The 20,806-nt window shown below is 43.0% G+C and overlaps 1 long non-coding RNA gene across 2 annotated transcripts in view; it reads right to left on the bottom strand.

Annotated features, from left to right (window-relative positions):
• LOC308660959 overlaps positions 1–20,806 on the bottom strand; it is a 245,073-nt gene that overhangs the window by 47,861 nt on the left and 176,406 nt on the right. Inside the window, exon 1 of one of the 2 annotated variants that reach the window (XR_014024849.1) lies at positions 1,235–1,265. The exons of the other annotated variant lie outside the window; for it this stretch is intronic. This is a non-coding gene — a long non-coding RNA (uncharacterized lncRNA). Of the gene's footprint in view, positions 1–1,234; positions 1,266–20,806 lie in introns of those variants that run through there. 2 annotated transcript variants of the gene reach the window in all.

Raw genomic sequence — 20,806 nt, 5'->3', positions numbered from 1 at the left:
ATAATTTTAATTCACGGTAAATTGTTTTTAATGAGTGCTCACTTTTGGGACTGGTGAAAAGCAAGACAGGATTTTATAATTAAATGGGTAATCTTATTTTAATTTTTATACCTTGTGTGTTGTTAGCGTTTTAATTGCCCTGTACACCGCCCCGAGTCCTTGGAGAGGGACGGTATATAAATCTAATAAAAATAAAAATATAAATAAATAAATAAATAAATGTCATTTAGATTTTTCAAACAGGAGAAATACATTCCTTTGGGCTTTGAGATGTGTCCCAATTTGAATCTTTACCACCACCATATAAAATAGGTGAGCTTGATGAAGGGCGACTTTTTTCAAAGCCATCAAGGAGACTTTATGGTGGGAACATCACAAGAAATCATTTTTCAATTAGAAACCACACATTTTTCTGTCACCATCATCTTCCGTCATGGCTGCCACCCCCTCCTCACTTCTCCCATGTTCTGCTCCCGGGTAGTTCAGAATTTATTCATAGTAGGCATTTTTTCCCCCCAGAAAAGACTAAACATGCCAGAAAACAGGTTAAGTAAGTAAGTAAGTATAACATTCTCTTCTCACCCTTATAGCAAAAGCAATAGCACTTAGACTTAAACACTGCTTCAAAGTGCTTTGCAGCCCTCTCTAAGCGGTTTACAGAGTCAGCCTATGGCCCCCAACAATCTGGGTCCTCATTTTACCAACCTTGGAAGGATGGAAGACTGAGTCAACCTTGAGCCAGTCAGAATCGAACTGCTGTCAGTTGCCAGAATGAGCCTGCAGTACTGCATTCTAACCACTGCACCACCAGGGCTTTTTATCAGTGTTCTTTGTCTTCCTCAATCTTCGGTCCTCTACCACAGGGCTTTTCAACCTTTTCACAGATTGTACCACTTTTAGGACATGACAATGTTCGAGTACCACCAGTGCTAAGCAAGGTGTCAAAAACTTGATGACTAAAAAAACGGGGGGGGGGGGATTTTGGGCTTTACTGGTTAGATTCATTTGTTGTTATGGAAATGGCTAGTTTATAATATTATGGAAAAGTAAAAAGTTTAAGTTCAATGTTAATACTTCCTTCTACTGCAACAGAGGAAGTCAGAAGTCAATGTGTTTTTTCCCCTTCTCTCCCTCACTTTTTTCTTTTTTCTTTTTCTCTCACCCTTTGCTCGCAAAAGCCTCTTGCTCACTCACACATTGCTCACAAAGGCCACTCCATCGCTCTCTCACTCACCGTTCCACTAACAAAAGCCTCTTCTCTTCTCTTCTCTCCTTTTCTCCATGTGTTTTTTTCCTCTCCCTCTCCTGCCCAAACCTGTTCCTTTTATAGATCCTCCTCCTTTTCTCTTACGGTGTTCCAGAAGCTCCAATCGGCATGCAGCCGCACGCGCAGATCCTGGTGCTTCTGCTGAGCCCTGAAGCTCCAGCAGATCTCCTCCAGGCCTTTGTGGTGCTGCTTTAGCTCATTCCCTCCCTCACTACACTCGGCTAGTGGGTCGCATACCACCTGCCAGGTGCTAAAGTACCACCGGTTGAAAAGCCCTGCTCTACCACACCTGGGAATTTCAGAGTTCTGCACAATATCTTTCACACAGAGCTCTCTTCTGGACAAAGAGTTCCGATGCTGTTCCTGGGATCTGTTGAAGCCACTCTTCCAACTTAGGACACCCAGCCACAAGTGTTCCTATCACCACTGGGACCACTTTGGCCTTTATTTTCCTCGTCCTCTCTAGTTTCTCATTCAGGCCTTGGTACTTCTCCAGCTTCACATAGTTCTACTTCTTGTGACACTTGACACTGCTATATCTATCACCACCACCCAGTTCAGGTCCTTGTCTACTACCACAATGTCTAATTGATTAGCCATCTAGATCTGGAAGTCCCAAGGATCTTAGCTCTCTTACTCTCCATGACCTTCTATGGGATCTTCTATCTGGATTTGGGAAGGTCTAGCGCGGTGGCTCAGTGGGTTAGGACGCTGAGCTTGTCGATCGGAAGGTCGGCAGTTTGGCGGGTCGAATCCCGAGTGCCGCGTAACAGAGTGAGCGCCTGTTACTCGTCCCAGCTTCTGCCAACCTAGCAGTTCGAAAGCACGTAAAAATGCAAGTAGAAAAATAGGGACCACTACGGTGGGAAGGTAACAGCGTTCCGTGCGCCTTTGGCGTCTAGTCATGCCGGCCACATGACCACGGAGATGTCCTCGGACAAGCGCTGGCTCTTCGGCTTTGAAACGGAGATGAGCACCGGCCCCTAGAGTCGGAAACGACTAGCACGCATGTGCGGGGGAACCTTTACCTTTACCTTTACCTTAGCGCCCATATAATATGCAAATGTTCCTGTACACAATGCCAGTTACTTGGTTGTGCCATTCAGGGTATGGTGCTCCTGCCTGCATCTTATACACTGCCACTATGAACTGGACTGTCTCTGAGGCCTCTGCATAATCTGCACCTTGGATCCTGTCTAATGTGGTGGACCCCTGCTTCCATGGATCTGGTACTTAATGTCTGTTGTGCTGCTATGATCAGTGCCCCAGTGCTGTCTTTTAGTCCAGCCCTTTCCAGCCACTGGTAGGATTTCCCAATGTTTGCCACCTCAGCTATCTATCCATGATACATACCGTGCAGGGTGCCATCTTGACATAGCACTTCTGCTTGATCTTCCTCCCTTGTCTGCTGCTGCCTCAGGTATTCTCTTAGCAGATTATCTTTGGGTGTTGTCTTACTGATGCACTTCTGCATGCTCTGGGCTTCATCCAGGGAGGGAGAGGGAGAGGGAGAGAGAGAGAGAGAGAGAGCTCCCAAGTTTTAGAATTTGGAAAACTTTGTACAAACATACATGTGATGAAGGTGTGGCTAAGATTTGAGTTCACAGGTTACTTCTCTCCTCCATTTCTTTGCTTTTGCTAGATGCGACAGCAGTAACAGTTAGGGATTTGAAAATCCATTGAAAAAGCTTCTTTGGAATACATGGCCCTATATATGAAGCACCTCTTTTAGTAACATTAAAATAGGATCTTTTTCCAGATCAAGTGGTAGCTTTCAAAGCTGCTCCCAGCTGTCTCTATAAGCCCTGTTCCCAGTGAAGGGAAAGTGGAAATAGGAGTAACTTCTAAGCAGCCACACACATCTAAAGAAAGACACTGCTACTTTTGCAATTCAAAAAAGTGCTTTGTTCAAGTATGTGCTTCCTTCCACCGCATTTCTTCTGACAGAGTTACGCAATTCTAGGAGAACCAGTTTGGCAGAGTGGTTTAGGCAACAGGACAGAACCAGGAAGTCCATGAGTTCTAATTTCCCCCTTTCGACACAAAGTCAGTTGGTGACCTTGGGCCAATCACTCTCTCGCAGCCCTAAGAAGCTGGCAAGGGCAAACCAGTTTCCTCGAAGGCACCAGGAAAAATAAATCATCAGACCTCTGATGGAGAAATCTGGATGGCCACTAAATGGCAGCAAAGTGATGCAGAAAATGCTAATGTATTTCTGCCATCTAGTGGCTATTTGTGTTTTTGCATCCCAGTCTGGTAACCTTCGTAACTGCTATACAGGTAGTCCTCGATTTACGACCACAACTGAGCCTAAAATTTCCATTGCTAAGCAAGACAGTTGTTAAGTGAGTTACTGCAGTTATTAAATTAGTAACACGGTTGTTAAGTGGATGGCTTCCCCATTGACTTGGCTTGTCAGAAGGTGGCAAAAGGGGATCACGTGATCCCTGGACACGGCAACCATGACAAACACATGCCAGTTATCAAGCATCTGGATTTGGATCACATGACCATGGGGATGCTGCAATGGTCGTAAGCGTGAGAAACGGTCATAAGTCACCCTTTTTCAGTGCTGTTGTAACATTGAACGGTCACTAAATAAATGGTTGTAAGCCAAGAACAGCCTGTATTGATAGCCTTTAATATTTTGCCAGAGAAAAAAAACTGGCATCCGTAAGAGGGAAAAAAAAAACAATAGCTGAAACAAACACAGAGAAACCAAAATGGAGACAATCTGAAGGCGATTCTGCACAGTAGAAAAAGGAAGAGAAATAACAGGCATTAAGAAACATTTAGCTACGTAAGGGGAACATTGTGCTACAAAGACAAATGTTCACCTACCTCCTTTTATTAGTTCTCTTCTCCTACCATCAAGCTATCAATTCCTCACCGGTCATGTTGCAGACTACAAATATCTGCACTGAGTAGAAAACAGGAATTAATTACCATGCAGGACAGATCACAAGGTGGTCCAAGCTGCAGTCTAAAAGTCAATTCTCAGTTAAGCGGGGTGTAGTCAAAAACAGAGCCATACCAAAAAATATGATGTGGTTATTTTATGGGTTGGAAGATTTTAACAGACCCACGTTCTTCTCTCCTTTTCTCCTGTGGAAGAGCTGTGCTTGACTAAGACGCTGTGGGCAGAAGTGGCTGCCCTTTTAAGGGATCAATCCCCAAGTAGCCAGCGGAGAGATGCAATTAAAAATGCACAAGGTGCATTCATTCAAGCTTTCTTTTATGGACAGAGGGATGGCACTTGCTTTGATGACAGATAAACCATTGAGAAAAATCTATGTGATCAACACCTAGTGATCACATAGATTTTTCTCAATGGTGATCTGTCCTTGTCTTTCAAATTTTCCAATGGTGTACTCATTGCCATTGTAACTGAGCCCATCCACCTTGCTGCTAGCCAGCCTCTTCTTCTCTGCATCCTTCCGCCATTTCCAGCATTAGAGCCTTTTCCAAGAGCTGGGTCCTTGTATAATGTGTCCAAATGATGATGCAGTTATTGGTTTGCTTGGCTATCCATGATATTCTCAGGAATCTTCTCTCTCTCTCTCTCTCTCTCTCTCTCTCTCTCTCTCTCTCTCTCTCTTTTAATGGCTTTTGCTTAGTGGTGGGATTCAAATATGTGAACAACCGGTTCTCTGTGTGGATGCCGCTTCTGGAAGTCCATTCTGGGCCTGGGCCACAAAAAATTAGCTACCGGTTCCGCCAAATTGGTGCGAACCGGCTGAATCCCACCACGGCTTTTGCTCCATTTTTCTGTAGTATCAGGGAGGTGTATTACATTCTGTGGGCCATGATCTAATTTATTTCAGGAAACTGCTGTGTTGCAGTCTAGTACAACTGATTCCCACCTCTTTTTTCTCTTAGAATACCCTATGCTGCATTTATATGCATAAGATATATTCCTGCCCAGGAACTTTGCAGAAGTTTGTTGTTTAACCAAAGAAGACTTTAATTCTGACTCTGAGACTTGATTTTGTAAAAAAAAAAAAAAAAAAAAGAGAGAGAGAGAGAGAGAGAGAGAGAGAGAGAGAGAGAGAGAGAGAGAGAGAGAGAGAGAGAGATTGCACTATTTATGCAATTGGATGCATAATTAGTGCAATGCAGGACCTTTCTCCATTGCTGAGTTTCTGCCTACCTGGTCTGCAGAAAACTACCTGCTTGAAATTTGCTGTCCCCATTATCTTATCTCTACAAAGTCTGTTCCAAGACACATGCTAATATTTTTCTGTTTATGTCTATGCAGGTAAAGTATTGCAGGTAAACTCCTTCAAAATTACTATCCTCCCTCTTCTGCACATCACCCACAAACAAGAAAAACATCCACTGATCTCAGCACCGCATCATGAATGAGGTGGGGTGCCTCTAGGTCAGGGGTCTTCAAACTTGGCCCTGTTATGACTTGTAGACTTCAACTCCCAGAATTCCTCAGCCAGCATGCCTGGCTGAGGAATTCTGGGAGTTGAAGTCCACAAGTCATAACAGGGCCATGTTTAAAGACTCCTACTCTAGGTTTACCCATGTAGCACCTTATAAGGCTACCTTAAGGAGTCTAGGAAGCAGGCCTATTCCATGGCAGCCCCCGCCCTATGGAAAGCTTTTTTTCTTGAAGTTCAGCCGGTGTCTGCCCTCCTAGTCTTCTGTAAAGCTTTGAAAATCTGTTTTCTCCCTAAAACAGATTTAGGGGTAGTGGGATAGTGTGAGGTGGATGAGAAGATTTAATGTGGGACTGTATGTTAATGCTTAACTTCAATGCCAAGTTTTTAATGTTTTAATTGATAAATTAATTGTATTGTTTTTATTGATTGTTTAAATTGTTGTTGGGGAGCCATCCAGAGTTTGATATAAGATGGGCAGGTAAATAATTGTTTTTAAACAAACAAACTGCAGGACACTTTCCATTCTCTCTAGGCACATTCCTGTGGCATTCCTTCTTCCAACCCAATCTGTCCAAAAACACATTACAATGCACTATTGGTGGAATTTAGGGTCCCCCCCTCCTCCTCCTCTTCCTCCTCCTCTTTAAAGATGGGCAGCAAATGCAGAATTCCACATTTCTCCATGCTCTGTTTGAAAGCTGCAGTCCAGTAATACCATTTTACTCATGCGTTAAATTGTTAAGGTTTATAGAATTAAAATAATTACATACTGCCAGCTGAGCAATCTAGCACTCTTAGATTTGTCTAGAAGGAAGGAACATGCCCCCGTCAGCTTGAGGCAGTTACTGTCCTCTGTTCTGATCCCACCCACAAGAGGTCACCTAATTTTGTTATCATAGGTCATGGAAGGGGAGCCTCATGGCAAATACAGTAAGCCGTTCCTCCCTGCCCCTATGGATTTTGAGGCAGCTGAATTAGCTGGACCTTGCCTATGTAAGAGCCTTGGTGGAGCAGTGGGCTGATGCCTCCTTAAGTAACACCAGCTGCCTGCAATTAGTGCAGGTTCGCATCCCACCAGGCTCAAGGTTGACTCAGCCTTCCATCCTTCCGAGGTAGGTAAAATGAGGACCCAGATTGTTGGGGGCAATAAGCTGACTTTGTTGGGGGGGGGGGCGAAAGCCCTAATAAGCAGGCATATACATAGAATGAAGGCTACTGCTAAGCTTGTAAGCCGCCCTGAGTCTTCGGAGAAGGGCGGGATATAAATGGAATTAAAATAAATACAATAAATAAAATATGTTGCACATAGAAAAGGAGGAGCTCAGTTCATGTATGAGTCCATTGGGAGAAGATGTTGCCTTTGTGGGTGAGTTAGAGTGTAAGAGAGAAGAAGAATGGACAATGCTGCAGGCAAAGCTTCTGAAAAGAACTCAATAAAGTAAAAGATGCCCAAGACAAACCTGACTTGGTGAATGCATAGGACATTGCCAGCATGTAGTGGGTGACTGTGAAAGTACAGACAACTTCTTTCTTCAAACTGAACAGAGAGGAACAGCCCAACAGGAATGTTATCTTCTACAACAGCTCCAACAGACAGTCAGTTCCTCCTCCCAACCAAATGTGAGAGAGACTGCCACCCCTGCAAAGTCCTAGCATCTGACTCAGGCTAGAGGCAAGGTACAAACTGCCTGAAAAACCTAGAAAATGCTAGCTAAGCAATTCAAACCTGGGATGGCTAAAGCATAATAGGGTCTGAAGCAGAGGTGGTCTGTTTGGAGGATGACCAAGGCAGAGGCTAGCTAAGCCTTGATAATGGACAGACTGGGCAAAAAGAAAAAGGAGGAGAGGGGAAAAGCATGTTTATGGAAACTCAAGAAACCCATGGATAGATGGATGAATATTTAAAAGAATAGAATAAGATTCATAGGAAGTAAGATGTAGAAATGGATAAACCCATTGAAGTGTATAAAAATTAGGTACATGGCACACCCATAGAAACCTATAAAAATAAACCCATTAAAAAACTACTATAGCATAAGAGGTATGGTTAAAAAAAGATTTAGAAATAGATCTATACATAAACCAAATTTAGAAAATAAGCAGCCACCTTCAATGTTGTTTAAAAAGAGTAATTTTCAAATTTCTATTGTTATGCAAGAAATATTCATCTGCCGTGAAAAGAGATAAAACTTCACTTTGTCTATTGTCTGTTCCATTTCCCCCAAAGGAGCCTATCATGTAGTTGATGAAGCGTAACAAATTTTATAGCCCTTGTGGTTGCCATTACACGCTGTCAGCTTAAGAGGAAAACCATAGCTTTAACTCCGTTTCAGTTAAATACAACTTCAGCCTGTTTCACTCATAGGCGATTGGGATGAGAAGAAAATGTCAGAATTCAATTTTGCTTCTATGTGCTGGCCTACAGCCCCTATAAACCTATTGATTCTTACTGCACAAGATGTAGATGGTTAGCAATTCAACTTCTGCACTTCTATCTGCTTTCCTTGTCTAAAAAAGCTGCCTTGCATACTTCTGTATGACTAACCCTGTGGGTTAGACTTGAATTTTCAAGGTTGTCATCACTATCTGTCACTCAGTTCAGTCCTCACCTGTTCACCCTCTTCCTAACAGAGGAGAGCACATCACTGTAGAAACTCTTAAGTATCTCAGGGTTTCCTACGTTGTCCCTTAAATAATGCTTGTTTTAAGTTTCTTTCATGTGAGAAAAGTTATACGTCTTTACATTGCAGAAGACAATGTCATGTGAACTCAGCAGAATAAGGGGATAGCCTGGCATGTTGATGCCTTGATTGGGTACAATTGTGGAGAAGTTTCTAAAAAAAAGTTGAGGAAGAAGCCAATGTTCCCTGCAAATTTAGTTCCTTGGCCTTAAAGCAACCTTGCCTTGCACACTCACTTCTTTTGATAGAAATGTTTTCTGTTACCTGTAAATCATACTCATGCACTTCCATTATGAAGCCATTGTAAAGAATATTTTTTATGATAAATAAAGGCAAGGCCAGAGTTGGATTTTATGCAGACTTTATACCAACAGTTAACTCATTGTTAGTTGAAATGTGAGTGACCACCAAATTGTGCCATTCATATTTGATGGTGTTCATTGCCAACTTCTAAAATGGAATCTGCTGAGAGGGAATAATCATTTCCACCACTCCAACCCCACTGAAAAGTGAGAAAAATGGACACTCCCTGATCTGCCTATCATTCTCTAGTTCAGTATGGGACTTCCCCATAAAATCTATGAAATATGAAATACACTGTCTATCCTGGACTGGCTAATCTAGCAGTTCCCAACCTATGTGGCTTGGCAGCCCAGTGGGGGAGGAGACGGGAATAAGCCCAGACGAGCCAGCACACATGCATGTGCACAGCTCAACTTGCATGTGTGATGGGCCAGGACACATGCACATGCACATGCACGTGAAGCTCGACTTGAGCAAGTTGAGCTGCGGGCATGTGTGCCGGCCTGCTGCTTGCACAAATTGAGCTGCACACGTCTGTGCCAGCCTGCTGCTCGCACGGCCTGGTTCCAAATACTCCATGGCCCAGTAGTGGTCCTTGGTGCTTTCTGAGCTTGGTTGTTTTCTTGCAGACATTTCAGTACCCAACTAGATAACATCATCAGTGCTAGAAAGGAGTGGGAATTTGCTGTCTGTTTATATACTAGTGGCGTGCCCTGTCAGTGTTGGTGGGAATGTTCTTGGTGTTTCCTTGATTAGGCTGTTGTTTACTGTTTGTTTGTCTGAGTTGGTAATTCTTTGGGGTATTGTTTACTACTTGATTGCTGATCCAGTATTAATCTTGGTGCTAATTGTGCTTATCTGGATGCTGAAAGCTGGTGAGGTGTTTTGGTCTTTTTGTTTCTTTTTTAGTTTTTTGGTTGTCTCTTTTGAATGGTATGTAGATGTTATCTCTACTTGCCTCTGGATGGCTGATTTGTCTGAATGCCAGGCTTCTAGGAATTCTTAGCATGTTTGGACTTACCTTGATATAGGATGCTCACCGTTTCCCAACTGTGAAACTATGATGAAGCCTGCCTATGTGATGTGCAGTTAAGGAGGTTCATCATGTCTTCTGACTGTTAGTTGGTGTTCATGGATGCGCTCTGCTAGTTTTCTGCCTGTTTGTCTTAGCCAGTGGTTATTACAATCCTTACACTGTATGCTGTTAATGACTCTAGGGACAGATTTCACCATAGTTTCTGTGGCTTCCCAGACAACCTAGTTTGGTCATGAATTGTCTGCAATAAAACAACCAAGCTCAAAGTGCACCAAGGTTCAATCTTGAGTTACAAATATTCCCTTCTAATTCTACAGCATTTGAAGCACTTGTTGCCAAACCTGCTTTGCTGTAATCTTCTCCCTTTCCGGGACTGTTGTTGCTGTTGTTGTTAGTTGCGAAGTCGTGTCCGACCCATTGCGACCCTATGGACAACGTTCCTCCAGGCCTTCCTGTCCTCTACCATCTTCTGGAGTCCATTTAAGCTCACGCCTACTGCTTCAGTGACTCCACCTCATTCTCTGTCGTCCCCTTCTTCTCATGCCCTCAAACTTTCCCAGCATTAGGCTCTTCTTCAGTGAGTCCTTCCTTCTCATTAGGTGACCAAAGTATTTGAGTTTCAACTTACAGGACTACCCAAAGCAAATTGTTTCACCCTGGTGTGTAGCAGAGACTGTTCTGATATTTTTCTGAGAAATGTGTGGGGCCTGAATATATTGCATTAGCCAGATTCCTCTTCCTTCCAGAGTGGCATTGAGGCAGATGAAATTCTCTGCATTAGCAAACCATTACAGCCTGGCCTATAATAGAGTATATTTTCTTTGGCAGGAGTAGGCGTTCACCTTATTATTCAATCAAGTTTATTTTTAAACAGAGGGAAACTATTTTGTGAATTGGTATTTGCAGTCTGTTAACATTTGCATGTAATTGACAGGCAAATGTGAGGCTGTCGAAAGCAAAATAATCATTTAGTCAAGCTGTATCCTTAAAACGCTTCCCTGCCACTGGGATTTAATGTGAATAGCAAAGCTTTGAATATGCTGCCTGAAGTGTCCCTTTCAGGGACTTGTTCAGCAGCACTGTAGACAAAACAAAGCAAAGTTGAAGCACTATTTTGTTATTTTTTTTCCCTCATGGATGGTGCCACTGTACCTTCTGCAAAGTATTCTTGGTGGAGGAGTAAAAAAAGCTTGACAGAAAAACTGAGTAGTTAATGTGGAAAAAAAAAACTTTCTTAGACCTCTGGGCTCTTGGTTTACATCAGGGGTCTTCAAACTTGGCCCTTTTATGACTTGTGGACTTCAACTCCCAGAATTCTTCAGCCAGTGTGGCTGAGGAATTCTGGGAGTTGAAGTCCACAAGTCATAAAAGGGCCAAGTTTGAAGACCCCTGGTTTACATAATACAGGTAGACCTCGACTTACGACCACAATTGGATGCAACATTTCTGTTGCTGAGCAAGACAGTTGTTAAGTGAGTTTTGCCCCATTTTACAACCTTTCTTGACACAATTGTTAAGTGAATCCCTGCAGTTGTTAAGTTACTAACCCAGTTGTTAAATAATTCTGGCTTCCCCACTGATTTCACTTGTTAGAAAATCTCAGAAGGTGATCCCAGGACACTGCAGAAGTCATAAATGTGAGTCGTTGACAAGGGTCTGAATATTGATCACATGGCCATGGGGTTGCTGCAACAGTCATAAATGTGAAAAACGGTCATAAGTCAGTTTGTTTCAGAGTCATTGTAACTTTGCACGTTCACTAAACAAACTGTTGCAAGTCGAGGCTACCTCGGATCACTAACTAGGCATATCCTCTACATATGTTTTCCGCTGCTGGGTAGCCATGAATGAACCCTTGATATAGGGCACTTCTAAATTATTGCTGTGTGTAGCCTGATTACTCTTAAGTCAGCCCTGATCTTATGGGGTGCCGATGTATTTATAGCAGGGTTTATTAAGCTGTGATACTTCTAGCTCTCTCCTTATTTAACTGAAAGTCAGTCTCACTAAAGGCAGTGAGATTTAATTTGGTGTAAGCATCTCCAGCATTAATCTGCAGGCCTTTTTGATGCAACCCAACAGAAACCATACCAGTTTTCCTTAGCATAACTTCCTTCTCTGATGCCTTCCCTTTTGTAACAAAATCTTATGAATATCTGAAGGACCCTGTATAGTTAAATGCAGAGCTCCTGAAACAGTAGATAAAGATGGCTCCAAACCTTTAGCTCACGTCTAAGGTCTGCCCAGGAGATGTGATTTGATAGTTCAGATGAATAAAGCATCTCCCAGTCCAGTCCATTTCCTGGACTGATATGTACCATTTCTGCAGCAAATGTTGTAGGCAACAAACACAGCAGCTGGCAGTCCCTTGCTTGACAAAATCTTCGAAGTTAACTGTTAGGAGTCCCACAAAATCAGCATGGTTGTCTAAACCCAAAAAGGTTCTGAGTCAGATGGAAGGTTGCTTACTTTACACCTTCCTCAGCCCTTAGGCTTTCATATATTTTATTGTACACTGCCCAGAATCCTTCTCTGAGGGAGATGGAAGGCTCAAAATTATGAAAAATAAATAAATAAATCATCTTGGATGTGGATTACTGCAATCTGCTCTGTACGGGCCTGCCCTTGAAGATCACTCAGCAGTTGTAAAGAGGCCATGTCATACTTTGTGACACTGATTTCTATCCCTTTTCACCTGCCTGCTTGTATTTTGCAGCATCACAAGACGAGACCACCTTCGTTCCGATTTAATGCGGCCTTCGCTTTCTCCGGTTTTTATTGTCAAACAATCTTGTTGCAAATGTTGGATGCCACCCAGAGTCCCCCATGTGTGAGTTGGGAAGCGATATAAATGTGTTCAATCAATCAATCTCGTATTATTCCATCCTTCAGTTCCTTTCATTTGTTATTTCATACCATGTACCATCTGCATCTCTAATATTCTAAGCTGTACTCTTCCATATAGCACAATCATTATTGGATGGGCCTAGAAATATTACCCTGTCCTGCCCATCATGGCTTTGGTCTATTGAAGCTTTCACATGAAGCTTTGCATAAGACAGGGAAGATATTGATTAAGTTACCAGCCTTAGCTGTATCTGTGCCACATGCAGCATTCCCTGGTAAAGATAAGCACCTTATCCATCAGGTTGCACACATTTTGTCCAAGAGGCCACAAGTCCAAACAAAAACCTGCATATCCCTAGAATGCAAGAAGACTCTTCTCTGCTGTCTAGAATTTTTAATCTAGTTGCACAGATAGCAATAACAATAGTATTTAGTCATATACTGCCCCATAGGGCTGTACAGCACTTTCTGGGAAGTTTACTGTTATGTATTGGGTTCAATTGTAGCATCACGCGGTTAGCTGGAGCAGCTAACGGCTCTCCAGCAACCCAGACTCCAGGTCTCCAGTGCTGCTATTGGCTGCCCCTAGGCGGCAATGGGTTGCTTTAAACCCATTGGCTGCCACCTAGGGGCCTGGCTATAAATTGCTGAAAAGCTGCAGCCCAATTCTCAGTTCAGATTCTGCAAGCAATAAACCATGAGCTTTGCTGAACTCACTTGCCTTGTCTTCTTTCCTGCGCAAAGAACCTGCTACATAACATTTACAATGCAGAAGCATTATTTGCATTTTGCCCCCAACAATCTGGGTCCTTATTTTACCAACCTCAGAAGGATGGAAGGCTGAGACAAACTTGAACCCTGTCAATATTGAACTCCAGGCTGTGGGCAGAGTTTGCCTGCAATACTGCATTCAAAACTCAGCGCCACCAGATCCCACCAACCTAAATGTTTAATGTTGTTGCACAGATCCCACTAACCTAAGAGGTATGTGCAGTGAGATGACACACTCACTCAGGACCGGTGCTCTCTTTGCTTTTTTTATATAGTTCCTACTACAATATTTGGGTAGTGACATTAAATTCCCTTCTTGTCTGTCGGTATGTTGTCTCTCTTGTTGTCAGCTCACTCACCCTTCTGCCCAAGTCTAGTGTTTCCAGAAGGCGATAAACTCTTACACTCCTCACTTGGGTTTTAATTAGAATAATGTGCTGGCCTTTAAGAACTCAGTAAATATTTCATTTTGTGGATGTAACTCAAAGCTGTAACACGCAGACCTCTGAAGATTTTCTACTGGAGGGTCTGTGCCTTTCTCCTGCTGCTGGGTATTATTGGTTGATTGGTGATATATTGCAATAATAAGAAGGGAAGGAAAAGCACCAGACCTTGGCAATCAGGTTCATTTCTTGCTCAATTAAGAAATCTTTCCAGATGTTCCTCCCAGTTGGTTTGAGCTGGGCTGTTAGAGAACTTATTTTTAAACTGAGGTGAGGGCAACCAGTTCGACCTGAGAAATACTTGCGCACCATGAAAGAGAAAGAAATAACTAAAGGCTTCTATATCTTGCAAAAATAGCTGCTGACAAATGAGCGACAGTGACTCTGGAGAAATGGAGCTTCTTATCCTGATTGCCTGAGTCCATCATCCACCACAGTGTCACCCTGGGAACTTGTGGCAAGAGAAAATTGAACCTTAACTGAATTTGAAGAGAGAGTGAGAGTGAGAGTGAGCGTGAGCGTGAGAGAGAGAGAGAGAGAGAGAGAGAGAGAGAGAGAGAGAGAGAGAGAGAGAGAGAGAGAGAGAGAGGAGAGAGATTTCCTCTGCAGTGCAAGGCAATCCAGATGGGAATCCTTCTTTTGAGGAAGAGCAATTAGCTGAGGACCAAGCCTTACAAATACTTCAAGAAAGGCAGCCAGGCTAATTTAATACTCCTGTTCCTGCAGTTATCAAGAAGATGTTGGCACAACAATCTCTAGTGTCCTGAGTCTAATTATCTTCTGGACAATTCTGCTCTTATGAATGAAGGTGAATATAGGAGTCCCAGGATAATGTTGCAGGATCCAATCTGGGTCAGTCACCTGGACCAGAGTTTTGGTCCTCTGAGCTTTCAGACTCGTGTTGTAGCTCATCCCCAGGGAACCTCTCTTTAGCAAAATGTGCTCTTAGTAGCCCGTAGCTCTTTTGACATCAACGTTGCCTAACAGAGGCCTCGCGGTCAGGATTTTGAGCCCCAGTTCTTCATGAAACAACAATGCATCACTTAATATATATCCTCTGTCTCACCTACAAGGCTGGAGCATGGGCACTAGAGGAGGCTTTCTACTGCAACCCTGCATGTTTCATTATGCTGACCCTTCCTCTCTCAGCTGAGGATGCTGCCAGATCCCTGCATCCTTCATGATCCTATTCTTTAGCTCCTTGTCTCTAGTTTGCATTTCTTTTCTTTTGAGCTGTTGGTTCAAACACTCTGTAGATATAGTTCAAGTGGAGTTTGATGTAGTAGTGGTGGAGGGAGGCATGTTTCTAAATCATGGAGAAAGTGGTATTGTTAGAGAAGATAATTAAGTTACTGAAAGTGCTTGAAGTCTTGATGAAGGTTGAAGTAATCTATCTACCTATCTATCTACATCTATCTATCTATCTATCTATCTATCTATCTATCTATCTATCTATCTATCTATCATCTATCTATCTATCATCTATCTAAACATGCACAGACACACACACAGAGAGACAAAGTATATACATTATATAAGCCTATGGATAGGTTGGGCTGAGATGACTGGCTCAAAGTCAGCAAGTCAATTTCATAGAGGCTTCACTTTCTCAGGGTCTTGCGGAAGAACAGGGTAGAACAACGGCTAATGACCCTCTTTTACCGGTCTACTATAGAGAGCATCCTCTCGTATGGTATTGTGGTTTGGTATGCTAGCCTGACAGCCACGGATAGGAAAGTATTACAGAGGGTGGTAAGTACAGCACAAGACATTGTGGGCTGTCCCCTGACACCACTGGATGACATCGCCAGGGCTTGTTGCCTTGGAAGAGTGAGGAAAATTCTCAGGGAGGATGACTCACACCCTGGGCGGTATCTCTTTACTCTCCTACCATTGGGTAGGAGATATAGGAGTATAGCCATCTGCACCAACAGGCTGAAAAACAGCTTCTATCTGTGGGCTGTTAGGCTTTTGAATGAGAAATAACTTTTGTGAACTTTTGTGTATTTTATGCAGAATTGACTTGGGAGGCTGGTGTGTGGTGTAGTTGGTTCACATGGTATAGTAAGATGGAGGTTTTGTTGTCACTGTGTGTTGGGGGATGGGAGCACAAAGGGAGGCTCAGCTAATCTCAATGTACACAAAGTTGTACTTTGACAATAAAGGTTCATTTCATAAGGCTGGACTTGAACATGGATCTTCTGAGTCCTAATCCAGCACTTTAACCTCTACATTATATTCTCTCTCTTTCCCTCCCTCTCTCTTGTATAGGCAACCCCTCCACCATGTTCTCTCTCCCTCCCTCTCCATTTTATATGCAATTGCAACAAACCCATGTTGTAAACAGTACAGGTAATCCTCGACTTAGGACCACAATTGAGCCCATATTTATGTTGATAAGTGAGACATTTGTTAAGTGAGTTTTGCCCCATTTTACGACTTTTCTTGCCACAGTTGTTAAGTGAATCGTTGCAATTGTTAAGCTAATAACAGGGTTGTTAAGTGAATCCGGCTTCCCTATTGACTTTGGTTGTCAGAAGGTCACAAAAGATGATCACATGACCCCAGAAACACTACAAAGGTCATAAACCAGTTGCCAAACATCTAAATTTTGATCACATGATCATGGGGATGCTGCGAAGGTCATAATTATGAAAAATGGTCAAAAGTCACATTTTCCAGTGTTATTCTGACTTTCACAGTCACTAAACAAATTGTTGTAAGTCGAAGACTACCTGTACTTTTGTTTTGTGTGTTGGCAAAAAATTTTTTTGCAAGAAAACAAAAGCATTTCCTCCTTTGTATTTTGCTGAGAAATCACTGTATGTCTTCACACCCCGTTTTCAATAGCTTATTTTACGTTCAGAATCCATAGTAGAATACACAATATTGAGTTTTGTGTCTCCAATAAGGCTGAATAGGGGAAAAGCTGATTGTCTAAGCAGTAAATCAGGCTGTAATCCCATTACCACTTTTGAGTCTCTGCCTTTTGTTTTTCAATAGCTGGAGTGAGACTCATTGGAGGCAAGCTTGGTTTTGCATTGTAAAGCAACTTCTGCAAAACAAACGAATTTGCTTAAACACCTGGGAAATTTCATATAACCAGAGCAGAATGGAAAGAACAATCTATGCACATCCAGTCAATAACTACTTTTTTTGAACGGAAGCTTATAGGCAATTTTTTGGCTCAGTGGGTTAGGACGCTGAGCTTGTCGATCAGATGGTCGGCAGTTTGGCGGGTCGAATCCCGAGTGCCGCGTAACAGAGTGAGCGCCTGTTACTCGTCCCAGCTTCTGCCAACCTAGCAGTTCGAAAGCACGTAAAAATGCAAGTAGAAAAATAGGGACCACTACGGTGGGAAGGTAACAGCGTTCCGTGCGCCTTTGGCGTCTAGTCATGCCGGCCACATGACCACGGAGACGTCCTCGGACAAGCGCTGGCTCTTCGGCTTTGAAACGGAGATGAGCACCGGCCCCTAGAGTCGGAAACGACTAGCACGCATGTGCGGGGGAACCTTTACCTTTACCTTTTATCCTCTTAGAGAAATGCATTTTACGACGTTTGTATTTATAAACCTGAACAAATTCTGGTGTCCCCCAAAATGGAGGGCTGTGGCTACAGAAATACTGTGAAAGATTACAATCCAGATTTCCTCCAAAGGAACGAGAGTTGTGCTATGCCTTTCTGAATGGTATCATTTGTACTAGGAAGAAATGAAGTGGGTGTTGCCATGCTTGCTGCAGCAGATGCTTTACTTTGCTTGACAGAAGTGACACATTCCACCACAAGCTGAACAATCACCTGATCACTAATGGCTCCTGTGCATATGTGAAAGCCATATTTTTAGTGAAGTGAAGCAATCATTCCCATCTGTCATTTAAAAAGGGGGTGGGTGGGTGGGGCAATACGTTGCTTTACCATTTTTTCCCCCAAGGGAATGTTTCTTGTCCATAACTACAGACCTGAAAATCTGAAAGTGATCCCACGCAATTAGATCAGATAATGCGCATTGGATGCTATTTCAAAAGCAGCACTGAAGTCATTCTGAAAATAGCAGATATTTAGGTCTGAGCACACTTTGGAACTAATTTGGAAGAAGTAAGTGCCTTGTGTTTTTCATGCATGAGCATGACCACTGTTCCTCTCTGCTATTTATGATAGCATTTCAGTCTTGCGCATAAACCTGAAAAATCCGATACTGATGCTTTAAGGAGTCTGCCTTAAATCTACAAGCCTACTCATCTGAAGTCTAAATAACGTCTTTCAGATCAAAGCGAGCGTAAAGACATTTTTATCTTCTTAAGGTTTCAAAAATCGGGGCTAGAAGAATTCTGAAAGATCCATCCATCAGATTCTCCAGGACAGGTGATGGAAAATCCCCGACCTCCCTAAAAAGATCTACAAGATTGCATTTAAATAATGGAATCTAAAATGCAATCTCCAATCGCTTTTCAGCCTTCAGCGCACCACACAGTAGGCATGATTAGGTGTTAGAGCAAATGAATGATTGCTCTCACAATCAGATAGATGCTGGCTTGTGCTTCAGCTAACTTCTGGCCTGTTTAAGTGCAGGGACCTGCATAAAACCAAGGAAGAAACCTACCAAGTTCCAGAGGAGTAAGAATGACACTTGGGAGCAATAATCTATAGGAAATGGTGGGATTCAAATATGTGAACAACCAGTTCTCTATGTGGACGCCGCTTCTGGAAGTCTGTTCTGGGCCTGGGCAACAAAACATTAGCTACCGGTACTGACGAACTGGTGCGAACCAGCTGAATCCCACCACTGCCTCTAGGATTTCCCCATTCTATAACACAGCAATGACCTCAATAGGCTCTCTCCCTCTGGTTTAGGAGGATGCACTGTCCTTGAGCCTTTGAGAATCCATCAGATTCCATAAAGCTCCAAGAACAGAAATACTATATAGGATTATCTTTCTCTCTGTCTCTCTCTTTATCTCTGTCTCTGTCTCTCTCTTTAGAATGTACCACAATGAACTTTTAATCTAATAATAAATGTGCTTTATTCCTTCTATTCCATCATGATGTGAGTCTATTTTATGTGCCAAATTTTATTTGTCCACCATTTCATTTTTATGAAGGGTAAAGAGGGTGGCTAGGGAGAAGTTTATTGACTTCTTTATGATATCCTTTATTTTCTGCTCTAGAGTTAGGTAGTGTTAGGGAAAGAGACCTTACTTTGACTGCATTCTGTTGTGTTCAGGGATAGGACATTTCCTATAAATACCTTTATTATTTCTGAAAGTCAAAGTAGTATTAGAACAGTAAGATGGAATATGTGGAAATAACAAATATTAATCCTAGAGCATAAATTCTAATCCTACAGCCTCCTATTTATGTGTGAAATTAATTATAAAGATTCCCATGAGTTCATTTCCTAATGCTGGCAACAGAATGCAAATGGTTTGCCAGAGTTTTCTTCTGGGAAGCTTTTTGACTTCCCAGTTTAGTTTATAGCCCTGGGATTTCCCAGTAGTTTCCCATCCTGGTATTAACCAGGGCTGATCTTGATTAGTTTTTTTTAAAGTTCTGTGTAAGCTGAAACACAGGCAAGAGACAAATAATGATGGAAGGTTGGAAGTCAGTGTCACTTCTGTTGCTAAAAGAATGATGAATTATCTGAAGGTGAATTTTAAAATCAGTACTTTGATATTTATATTTGGAATAAACAAACTTATATCTCTTAGTCAGAGGTCATATATAGAATGAACCAATGACACTGCCCCCTTGGTCAGGGGTAGGCAACCTTGGTTCTTTTATGACTCGTGGACTTCAACTCCCAGAATTCCTGAGTTAGCCATGCTGAGGGGAAAGGGAGAGTTTCCAAGCTGAGCCATGCTAGCTCAGGAATTCTGGGAGCTGAAGTCCATGAGTCATAAAAGAGCCAAGGTTGCCTACCCCTGACCTAGGTTATTGCAGCCTATCAGATAAAGATGAGGATTAGCTAACTTGGGAGAAATATTAGCCTGAGATAAATAAAACATGCTTCTGAGCTGTGAAAGTTGGGAACAGGATCAGACAAAAAAAAATCAGACAAAAAAAAACACAGTTGTTTTACCTCAAAGCTTTTTGTTTGTTTCCCCCAAAATGGAGAAAAAAAATAGATTATGAAGTACTTCCTAATTTTAAAAAGTGGCACAAAGCATTTAAGACATGCAAATACTGGGGAGGATGTGTCAAGCTGAAGACTTGCTGCCTGCAATACCAAAGCATTTATCAATAGCCAGGAGGTAAATTTGGTTTCTGTGCAAGTTTTCCTCAGATCAAGGGGAAACTCTGGTATCATTCACATGAATTCTGTAAGATGGGTTCTCAGGATGCCGGTGTGGTCTGTGGGGACTTTGCCAGTGTTCTTAGAGTTGAGCACCCAGGATACATGGGAAACATCAAGCTCCTCAGAGGGAGACCACTAATCACCAGGGCTTTTTTTCTAAAAAAAAAAAAAAGGTGCCGGAACTCAGAGGTGCCGAGTTCTGTAAGAACCCCCTCTTGCTACGGCATCACTGCCTGTCCTTTGCACCCCCACCCCTGCGGCTTGGAGCCGCAGGCTGCAGGGATTCTCCTCCCCACAGCCGCCATGGGGATTCCCCTCCCTGCAGTTGCCACGCCGCAGCCCATGCTGAGCCCCCACCCAGAGCTGCTCTGAACCCCAACCCAGAGCTGTGATCCTTGTGGCTGTGGTCTCTGCCGCTGAACAGCTGACGGCCTCTGGCACCGTCCCTGACACCAGCTGAAGATGCCCCAGCCACGGAGCGCTGCATCGGGCCACCCGGCATCTCCAGCGCCAAACAGCTGATGGCCTCTGGCCCTGGCACTTGTTCACTTACTGCCCTGTCGCTTCCAAATGCAGTAAGTGAGTGAGCAAGTGGTGTTTGGAAGCATTTACAAGCAATGGGGCAGTGAGTGAGTGAGCAAATGGCATTTGGAAGTGTTTAGAAGCAACGGGGCAGTAAGTGAGTGTGTGAACGAGCAAATGGCATTTGGAAGTGATGGGGCAGTAAGCGAGCGAGCAAGAGGCCTTTGAAAGAGATGGAGTGAGTGGGGGA

Source organism: Vipera berus (assembly GCF_964194415.1).
Source record: "Vipera berus genome assembly, chromosome: 2".
In the NCBI taxonomy this organism is placed as follows: Eukaryota; Metazoa; Chordata; class Lepidosauria; order Squamata; family Viperidae; genus Vipera; species Vipera berus.
This window is presented reverse-complemented; position numbering and strand designations above follow the sequence as displayed.